Below are 11384 nucleotides of genomic sequence, written 5' to 3'. Positions count from 1 at the left end.
TGGATCGGCTGCCTCCTCCGTACCCCCCCTGGGGATTGATTCTGCAATCTGGAATGTGCCTTGACCAGGAATTGAACTGGTGACCTCTTGGTGGTGCACGGATCGATGCTCAACCATTGAGCCACACTGGCTGAGCTCATTTCCATATATTAAAACATGAAAACTCCAAAGGAAGCTGCTCCTGGCTGGTATGGCTTCTGCACAGTCATTGGCACCTGGAGCTTCTTCTATGTGCTGTGCTGTCATTCCTAACACAGTGCCTCATGGTTTAAAATGGCTGCTCAAGTTCCAGCCATCACATCTGCATCCCAGTCAACAAGAAAGAGAAAAGGGAGACAGAACCGCTTCTGGAATGCTCGAAAGGAACATAGCACACTTTAGCTTACATCTCATCTGTTAAAACAACAACAAAAAAGCTTCTCTCCTCAGATATCTCTGTAGGATAAATGCCAGCTCTCAACGGCACACACCTTTAGGGACTGGGAGTAGGTGGTGCTCCGATTTTTGTCTGATGATAAACGCCACACATTTATCAGGTGATGGATTAGCAAGGGTGCAGCCGGAGCCCAGGAATGAGGAGCTGTACGAGGTGAGGAAACGGGAGATGTTTGCCCAGAGAAGGGCAATTCTTTGGAGAAACACGTGGGGAAACATGTGAGCCTGTCACGGGGAAAAGGAATTCGGAATTAGACTGGTTGTAGGTGAAAGGTCCGGGAGTAGATTTCGGCTCACAGTGATAAAGCACTTTTACAACGAAAGCTTTCGGTTAAGCAACACAACACGATGGGTTTCCCTCGGTCACTTGGATGGGGGGACAGCTTTTTGCCCTCCAGTGTACTTCCAAGAACAGAGAGCTGAGAATTTGCTGGTCCAATGAGGAATTCCCCAAAAGCTTGGAAGAGAGAGGAAAAATAAGTTTGACCTCAGAGTTAAGCCCTGAGCCCCATGCATGGCAATCATTGACCTTTCCGCTGGGCCATCGCTGCGCCAGGCCGGCGCTGCCAAAGAGCCCTCTAGGTAGCATGTCCAGCAACCCCCCACGCCTCTGCGCTCCGCAGCTGAGCAAACAGAGGTGGGCGGTGGTGTGTGACCCAGCCCACATCCACAGCTGGCAAGTGGAAGAGCCAGGATTGGAAGCCGGGCAGCCTTGACCTGGACTGGCATGGCCATCTGGCATATTGGACCGAAGCAGAGATACGTCGGCAGAAAGTCAGATGTGGTTTCCACACCCGCAGGGACTGACGGGGCCCCACGGAGCGTGTTGGCACAGCAGAGGAAAGATGGGCTTCCACAGTGGAGGGAGGCTGTGGACACTGGAGGGAGGGGCATCAAAAGGGGGAGGAGTCCCAGAGGCCACTGTCCCTCCAGGCAGTGCCCGGGGCAGAAGGTGTCAGCTCAGCCCCACAAGGTCCCACAGGACGCCCGTCCACTGCAGGATGGATGACCCAGACCTCTTAGCCGGGGCTGGTGAGCATCTGCTTCATGCAGCCTTGCTGTCTGGCCGGGAGCCTGCCAAGACACTGCCTGTTTATGACTCGTCTTCCCATGCAGATCCATCTAGAGGGCTAGACTCTAGAGGGAGAGACTACGCAGGTAACGTTGACAAGCGTATTCCGGTCCCCTGATGGGCAGACCTTTCAGTGCCGCTCAGTATGGCAGCGTCCTGGTTTCCTGGGCTAGTCTAGCGGGTGGGGGTCTGCAATTGTTCTACATCTTTGAGAATGGCTGGTCCGGGAGAAGCAGGATTAATGGGACAAGGGAACAAAGGTCACCGCTCAAGGCCTCCTGGAGAGGGCCACCTGGGCTCCAGCACCCCACCCCACCCCCGTTGGTCCACATCCCAGATTCTCCTCTGCAGTGGCAGGTGCTGCTTGTCGGGGTATCGGGATGCCAGCACCCCTCCAACCTTTCTGGAAGGTAGAATGCCGCTTATAAATCATGAAGAGAAAATAAGTACTCCCCCAGGAAAGCCACGGCAGGCTGAGTTCCTCCGTCTCATCGCGCCTGTCAAACAGCCCTGCAGACATTAAGCAGCTCTTAGCTCCTGCACACGTGGGGGTGGTGACGTGGCAGGGAGAAGAGAGAGGGCAGGCAGGGCAGCAGCTCTGGGCTTCTGGGCTTGCCTCTGAGCACCCTTTTGCCACGCTACGAAGAATATTGGGTCAGAAGCCAGAAAGGTTTCTGGAGCTCATCTAACCTAACCTCTCATCTGACCAAGGAACACAGCCCAGTGCTTGTTCTGGGCTCCTTTTTCTGGTGGGCTACTGGTAGATGTCAGCAACAAGCTGTCTGGGGGAAGCCCTGATGTCCTAGTGCTCACCTTTTACCATGGTGTAAATGCTCCCACCATAGCCAATGGCAAGCTACCATCATGGCGCCAGTGAACGTGGAGTTGGAAAGACTATTCCCTTTGGTCTGGAAACCTGATGGGCTGGGCTGCAGGTCACTCTCCCTGCGCTTGGGGGGAAATACCCTCTGCCCCACGGAAGTCCCTTTAGGGACTGGGAGTAGGTGGTGCTCTGATTTTTGTCTGATGATAAAACTTCCTTGGGGAAGTTTCAAAGGTGTCTTTTGAAGCCAACAAATCCTGTTGTGCCCAGGGACACAAGGCAAACAGGAGGCCACAGTCAGGGCCGCACGTGGCCACGGAGACAGCTGTTGTGGTGTTGAGTCTTTTCATGTTTTCCAGTGAGCTGTGCAGGATTTGAATATTAAAAAGTGGGTCACACAGCAGAGAACCACTGCTCTGCAGAGCGAGAGGTTTGAAGCCACTACAAAAACGGCACACGGCTGTCAAACCTCAGGGCTTTGGAACCAACATGAGCGGGCTGTGCTGGAAAGGGTTAATGATGTCAGCTCGGTCCCGTGGGTGTGCGATGCGTGTGCAGCCTGGGAGGGTTTGCAAGACACAGTCTCGGCCTCAGCTCCTGTCTTTGGGCTCTTGTCACACGGAAGCCATAAGCACCACCTTGGAATGGTTGGGAGGATCAAATGCTTGTAAAGCTTTTGGCTTTGAAGCTGATTTCAAAGTCACGGTTAAAAGCAGGCGAACCGGCCACGGGCGGCAACAATAGGAGCTCACACAGAGGAAGTCATTTGCAAAACAGGTCCCTCGCTGTTGAGATTGGTTGAATTTTCTATTCAAACTCTCAGAATGAAACAAAAATCATTTATTCAACTTCAGAGTCCAAATTACTTTGAGAAGTAGGAGAAGATATTGTTCTGAAAATTCCCAATGAACTAAAACTTCCAATAAGAGAACTAAAAATATTCTATCTTTCAGGGAAAGAGGCAAATTATGAGAAAGCACGTTGACCGTAGGCCGCAGAAACGATGGAAGGAACTTGGTGTGGACGCACCCACGTCTCCGGCGCCGCCTGCGGGGAATGGTTCTTGTCCTCGAAGTGGAAGTGCTCCTGAGTCCTCAGCAGCCCTCGGCCTCCGGAGGAAACAGCCACGGTGGTTATGCAAGTTAGAATCATAACTCTTAGAGCCAGGGCGGTGAGTCCTGGGTCCCCCAGTTTCACAGCTCAGTCTCAGAGCCACGGGGGCGACTCACCAGGTGACAGTGACAAAGTCCAGGTTGGACGCAAACATTCGTGTCTAACACAGCCCCGGTCCTCTCCCGGATGGGGGGCAGGCAGGCTGTCCTGCCCCCTGATGCTCAGAGGCCACTGGGCCCTGTTCACATGGGGCTTCCCAGGCAGGGAATGGGGTGACTCCCTGGAGAAGAGAGGTAAAAACAAATGAAATCCAACATCAGGTGGGGGAGGCAAAGTCCTCGCCTGCGCGGGAAAGAGAGCCCAGACATTGCCCACGAAGTCTGCTCTTGACCAAGAGGACCCATCCCACACCCTGTTGTTTGCAGTAAAGAAATCACGACTGGAGTGGATCCAGAAATGTGTGGCCACATCAGGAGGCTGTTGGCGTGGTACCGAGTGCACCGCTGAGAACCACGTGGGAGATGGCGCCTCCGTTGTTGAGGGGTGGGCACTGAGGAAAGTCCCAGAAGAGAGCGGGAGAACTGTTATTCCATGAACAGCTCAGGTGCTGGCGCCCACGGCAGGCAGCCACCAAGTCTGGGCGTGTGCTGGGGCGGCATGGGGTGCGGCCCTGGGCTCAGCACTCAGGGCATCCGCGTGAGACTCAGAGGGTGTGGAGGGAGGAGTGAGACTGCTGGACCTGTTCTGTGCACGGTTCCCAATTTGGCCCCCATCCCCCTCTACCCTCTCTGACCGTGGGCTCAGCCTCCATCTCGGTGCCGGCAAACCCTGGTTCCATCCAGTTGGTTCCTAAGGATGAAACCATTTGCTGTTGGCCAGGACGGGCAGGTGGTGGGAGCACCAATACCAAAGAAGGCAGGTGGTGGTCCAGGAACGACGGACAAACAAACATGAACCCCAATGTGGTTTTGACCTTGTCCCTGAGAACTGGCTCTTCATCCAGCTGGGCCAAGCTGGTGTTTTTCAGTTCCCCATCAGCCCGCCGTTCCCAGGCCTGCCGCTGCCCCGCCAGCTGGAAGCCTGGCCACTGTGGTCCCTCTGCTGTGGCTGGCTCAGCAGCGGGGAATGTGGCTGTGTGTCAGCGCTGGCCGGGCCACACGGGGACACAGGTGCGGGCCAGTGGGGCCTGTGAGTGTCGGCTCAGAAGGGAAGTTGGGGGTCCAGGGCTGCCCGACCTGAGCTGGGTGCTGTCGTCACTGGACAAGCCATTAACCGCTCAGCCTGCCGGAGCCTCCTCTGTGGAGTTGGCAGAGGGGCGCTGGGAGGACCCAACGGGACAAAAGGCACAGACTCCCTCTCAGAGTTGGCGCTTAAAGGTTGCTCAGTCCACCTTCTCTTTGAAGGCCCCTCTCGGGACCTTCTCCCTCCTCTGCTCTGCCTCTGTCCTTCCCCACACAGGACACCTCACCACACCCAACCCCAGAAGGTGGACCCTGGTGCTGGTCCCCTTAGCGCCACAGCCACAGGGGCCACACACGGAGGTGCCTCGGAAAGCACATGTACCAGCCTTGCACACGGGGCTCCCAGGGCCCCGACTGGGACCACGTGTGGTTCGGAGGAGCACGTACTCAGGTCTGCCTGCTGCATGGGAGGGTTCAGATGCAGTCAGAGTGGTGGCCGTGTGCCCTCCACAGCCACACGGCCCACTTCTAAAACCCCGAGTGACCACAGGGACAATCAAGTTCGAGGGAAATCAAACCCCAAAGCTCCCTGCATAGGTGACTCAGGGACAATTTAAAAATATATATATTTTATTGATTTTTTTACAGAGAGGAAGAGAGAGGGATAGAGAGTTAGAAACATTGATGAGAGAGAATCATCAATCAGCTGCCTCTTGCACACCCCCTACTGGGGGTGTGCCTGCAACCAAGGTACATGCCCTTGACCGGAATCGAACCCAGGACCTTTCAGTCCGCAGTCCAATGATCTATCCATTGAGCCAAACCGGTTTCGGCTCAGGGACAATTCTTAGCAAGTTGAAAGCAAGAAAAATTCTAAGTCCCAGGGGCAAGACTTGTCATTCTTCCCCCAAAGGCCTTCGGTGTCTAAATTCAGTGCTAGATGTTCCCTGGCATGCTCACCTTCAGCCACCTTGAGGGTAGACCCCAGAGACCCCTGAGCCATGTTCACACGCTGCTCAGGGCAGAGCCAGGGACTCGATTCTATGTCCCGATTCCACAGGATCCCCAGGGAGAGAGGCGGGCAGCCTCTACTCTGCAGCCTTGGAAGTGTGGGAACCTACCAGGAGCTTCTGTGGTCCTGTAGTGCTCCCTGAATCCCCACAGGGGCCAGGAGCTGGGCCACGGCCGGTGAAGGTTAACGCCTGGATGTACACCCAGGATAATCCAGAACCACTGGGGAGACCTGGTGTCCTCACGTGGTGTCCCCGAAGGGCCTCTGGTTCTGAATTCTTCCCCGTGGTAACAGCTAGGGTAATCCCTGGTCTGAATAGTCATCACACAGGTCCCCAAATTGAGCGGTGAATCATCCATCCTCTTGTCCATGTACCTTCCATGTGTCCTCATTGCCAGCTTGCCTGTGCTTTTTGGTACTCCTGGGCATGTATGTGACTTAAAACCCTCTCCGTGGTATCAAGATTCCAAAGTGTGCCTTTGAATCGCCCCAGCTTTGGTGGTAAAGTCATTTTTCTTTCAATTCTAGCACGAGGAATTTTTAACATTTCCCCATGCGTGAGCAGCCCGGTGTGGTTGCTCCCTCCTCATGGCAGGAAGCCCGGTCCCGGTTGCTCTGCAGACACAGAGCTCTGCAGTCCTCTCCTGTCCCCGACCTCTGAGAGCCAAGCACACACCCACCTGTCACCACCCATTCAGATCCCACTTGAGTCAGCCTGCCTTTGCAAAGGTCCTCTCCAGGGCAGGAGTGACTGACTGATAGTTTGCGTGCTGGCACGACTGATTTTGTTTTATTATTATTATTTTTTTATTAAATGTATTTTTATTGCTTTCAGAGAGGAAGAGAGAGAGGAAGAGAAAGATGGAAACATCAATGATGAGAGAATCATTTATCAGCTGCCTCCTGCATGCCCCCTCCTGGGGATTGAGCTTGCAACCTGGGCATGTCCCCTTGACCCGAATTGAACCTGGAACGCTTTGGTCTGGTGGCCGACACTCTACCCACTGGGCCAAACTGGCCAGGACTTGCAGCTCTGATTTTTAAAACTGTGACTCATGCCATTCAGTTTGCTAAAGTCGGTTGGTTCCCTTCTACACAGAGTGAAAAATTGCATGGAGTCTCTTTGAAATACCTGCAGTGTGCATAAAGCTTTTGATCTTTTTTTTTTTTTTAAATATATTTTATTGATTTTGTACAGAGAGGAAGGGAGAGAGATAGAGAGCCAGAAACATCGATGAGAGAGAGTCATCGATCAGCTGCCTCTTGCACACCCCCTACTGGGGATATGCCCGCAACCAAGGTACATGCCCTTGACTGGAATCGAACCCGGGACCCCTCAGTCCTCTATCCATTGAGCCAAACCGGTCCCGGCAAAGCTTTTGATCTTACATTGGATGGAGCAAGATGCATTCCACTTATGCACCCAACACACCAACTTAGGTCGGTCACGTGCTTCCTAGGTCTGTAGTGACAAAGTAATGCAGACTGGATGGCGTAAGACAGACACGTATTCTCTCAGCTCTGGAGGCCAGAAGTCTGAGGGCAGGGCCCTGCTCCCCCCAGAGGCTCTGAGAGAGGATCCTTCCTTGCTGTTTTTTTTTTTTTTTTTTTTTTTTTTTTTTTTTTTAAATCTTCTGGTGGCTGCTGCATCCTTGTTTTTCTTGGCTTGTAGATGGATTACTCAAACCTCTGTCTCCATCATCACATGGCCTTCTCCCTGTGTCTGTGTCCAAACTACCCCCTCCTTCATTGGATTTCATTGGATTTAAGGCCATTCTAATCCAGTCTGACCTCCTCTTAACTGGATTACATCTGCAAAGACTCTATTCCCAAATAAGGTCACAATCACAGGTACCAGGAGTCAGGACTTCAATGTAACTTTTCAGGAGACACAATTCAACCCACAACAAAAAGGAAAACTGAGTCCTGATTTTTTTTTTTTTAAATCAGTAGAGCTTACACTTAGAATATAGTAATTCTGGAAGTCTCATAACAAAGCATAGCATGAGTTGTTTTCGTTATTTATTTGGTTTGACCCATTCCTATGGTAACGCAGGAATTCGCTTATGTGGGCTCTAGTCGGCCCATGAGTGGCTGGGTTTTTAAGAGCACTGTTCAAACCTGAATGGTGTGGCTCAGTGGTTGAGCATCAACCTTGAACCAAGAGGTCACTGGTTTGAGTCTCAGTCAGGGCACATGCCTGGGTTTCAGGCTCAATCCCCAGTAGGGGGCATGCAGGAAGCAGATGATGGATGATGTTTCTTTGTTATCAATGTTTCTTTCTCTCTTTCCCTCTCCCTAAAAATAATTAAAAAACAAAACAAAACAAAACAAACATATTTAAAAAACATTTAATAGAGCCCTAGCCAATTTGGTTCAGTAGATAGAGCACTGACCTGCGGAACAAAAGGTTCGATTCCGGTCAAGGGCATGTATCTCAGTTGCAGGATCCTCCCTGGCCCAGACCCTGGTTGGGGGCACATGCAGGAAGCAACCAATTGATGTGTTTCTCTCACATCAATATTTCTGTCTTCCACCCTCTCTAAAAAAAAATCAATGGAAAAACATCCTCGGGTGAGAATTAAAAAAAAAAAATCCTAGAATTTAAAAAGCTTCAGGAAAGCAAGGAGGTTAGCATGGCAGGAAAAAAAGAGCACGTTCCCTTCCTCAGTCTTCTTACCTAGATGCCCTTTATCCACCTTCCAGGGGTGTGGTTGGCGGATAAAGTGTGAGATTGACCTGGGTTCTAGGTCCCACTTTGGGGCTGCAAAGGTGGAACCAGGCACCAGCTCCCAGCGTTCTCTCCCAAGGGAGCCCCCCAGGACGTGTTCCGCTCCCCCAAGCAATGGGCCGTGACAGCACGTGCACAGTGCCGTCCACCAGGAAGCTCAGTTAGGGCTCAGCGCCCAGGGTTATATTGGGGGCCGGCCATGTGGGCACCCTCTGCCAGGCATGAAGCAAAGTCCCAGACTCCCGGGAGGAAAGCAGGGGTCAGCCCCAGTCACTGTGTGTGCAAGCAGTTCAGGCACCAGGCGCCACTTGGATCAGTTCTGGGAGTGGGGGCTCCCCCGGAACCCATGTTCCCAGACGCCAGCCCAGGGCCCGTCTTGGCAGCTCTTCGGGGACCTCAGTCTCAGGCCGGCAGCGACGACAGTGTCCTGATTCCCTCGACTGTCCTCCTTGGCCTCCTCATGAGCAGGGTTTTGGCCTTTGAAACTTCCCAAACAGCTCCCCAGAATCCCAGCACCTCTCCCACCCCCTTCTCTACACTTTATTTTTGGCCCCTAAAGCCCTTTAACAGAGATGCCCATGTGTTCCCCCAGCATTCCAGTGCCCTCTCTCAGATGCCACCACCTTTGGCTTGAATTTTTATCACTCTTTTATAGCATGTGTAAAACACACTACTATCTTCTGGCAGGTCCCCCAGGGCAAGGATTGATTCTATCATTGGTTTGAATGATTCAACGTTGGGCTTTTACAACTAGAAATATGTAATTCCCGGTCTTTTATAAATCAGTTGGTTTCGACGTTGACTTTCCCTCCCCTCCGTTGTTTGGTTGTGGACATGTCTACTCCTCTTGCTCAGGCTGCTGACGGTGTGCATGCAGCAAGACACGCCACATTTGCTGTGCAAGCGTGTTCCTGAAATGCTGTCACATCCATGTCTCTGCCTGTCTGCTCCTGAGTATTATTACTCTGACCCCTTACTTGCACTCTTCCCTTATGTTTCTGGAGCCAAGAGCATTTCTGCTCTAATAAAACAGCAAGAGGCAGCTGCTGGGAGGAACCTGGGACTCAGTGACTGACGTGCTCTGCTGAAGCGACGTGGCCACTTCCCTCTCTGAGGTTCCCAGCCGCGCTCCCCTGCAGAGCGGATATCTCAGGGCTGTGTGCTGTCTCACCCTGTTTATGCGCCTGTGGCTTTCTGAAGGTCAAACGGAGTTGAGCTCCTATGTGGTACAGGAGAGATTGATGGCCCTGCTGGAGCTCTGGGTTGTGTAGCACGCTTGTGTCTAGCTACTGACCTCGTCTGGCGGGCGGAATATTCCCCGTTTGGTGCGGTTTCCAAAAAGTTCCCACTTCTTAATTTCAGAGCGCTGACAGGAGCATGTGGGGGCAGGTCTCATTCCACTGAAAAGGGTTCCCTCCGCCCAAATAGACCCCGCCCAATGGTTCAATGCCCTTTGTTGGTGAAGGTCCCCGGTCAGCGGGCAAGAACAACTGTGTCACGGGGACCACACTTACCCGAGGGGAATTGGCTCACGCACGGCTGGTTGATGAGGAAGCATGGATTTCCTCTCCCGGCCGCGCTCTCGCACATTCTTTGGACACATTTAACTCAGGACGCCTCTTTCCGACCCCAAGGAGGCTTTGTGTGCCCAGGCCATCGGTGCTGGACTTGTCCCTTTTGGCAATTTGTCCAAATCCCAATTTTCACTGCAGCTCTATGGCCCATTTTTCTTTTTCCCTGAGGTCTTGTCCTCAGACTTGCTATCAAGAGGAAAAACAAAACAAAACAAAACAAAAAAACAACCTGTATAATCTTTGAACTCTCATATTTACACATTGGAAGACGCACACTGTCTGCGAAGGAGGACTCCTCGTCCTTTGGTGGTTTTCCTTCCAGGCTGCTCTCGCTCTCCTCGGCCTCACCTTCCCTTCCTCACACAAATATTTATGGAAACCCTTCTATGGGTAAGACAGGCTGGCCCACACGCTGTCGGGATCACAACAACAACCAGATGTAAATTACGCCCTCACCCGGCTTCCGATGGGTCAGCGGAAGTAAACCACATTCCAAAGGATCCCAAACCCAAGGTTCCAGGAAGGCTAGAAACTAATTCAGGATGTCTTAGGCCTGGGGGGCGGGGCCCATTTTTATCTGCTCAAGTGGAAAGTTGGACTCACACTCCTCACTCACACTGCCTGGGCCCTAGCGCCTCCATCTGGGCAGTTGCGAGACTAGACTTCAAGAATCCCACTCGGGGATTCTGCCAAAGGTGATTTGCAAGGTCCCGTGTGTCCAGCCCTGCTCTAGCCGTGCCAAGCACACCTGGCTCCCCACATGGTTGCAGGGGCCACAGAGCAGCGTCCTCTGAGAAAGATGACAGGGAGACCGCCTTCAGGTTCAGCGTCACAAACACCCTGGCTGTTTAAGTCGAGCGCCAGCTGGCAGGCTTGAGAGCGGGGAGGAGGGAACATTCCGGATCACTGGAGTGACACACAAGAGAAGTCCTGCGCTGGAATGCATGATCTCCAAGGTGTGTTGGAAATCTAAAAACCATGATTTTACTGCAAACAAAAGATTTGGAGACTTGACAGACAGCCAAAGGGAATCTGGAAATCGGATATTCCAGAAAACTAGCATGAAGGAACAAAGGAAAGCCATCAGCAAACACTTGTTGGAGGCCTAGATTAAATGCTTAGGGCAGAGAGGCGGCCTGACTCGGAGGTTTGGAGGGAAGCCAGGTGGCAGGAAGATGGGGTGTTCAGCTACGGATGCAGCCGTGGACACGAGGCATTGATGCCATGGGGAGCCGGAACTGGCAGGTTCTTGCTGGAGGAGGGTGAAACTGGGCCCTATTTTTTTTTTTTTTAAGATAGGTTTTTATTGATTTTCAAAAGGAAGGGAGAGAGAGAAACATTGATGTGAGAGTGAGAGAACCCGAAACCGTTTAGTATATGGGATGATGCTCCAGCCAACTGAGGCACCTGGCCAGGGCTGATTTTTTCTTTTTTCTTTTCTTT

This window comes from Pipistrellus kuhlii, unplaced genomic scaffold (genome assembly GCF_014108245.1).
Source record: "Pipistrellus kuhlii isolate mPipKuh1 unplaced genomic scaffold, mPipKuh1.p scaffold_m20_p_17, whole genome shotgun sequence".
NCBI lineage: Eukaryota > Metazoa > Chordata > Mammalia > Chiroptera > Vespertilionidae > Pipistrellus > Pipistrellus kuhlii.
Note: the sequence above shows the minus strand (reverse complement) of the source record.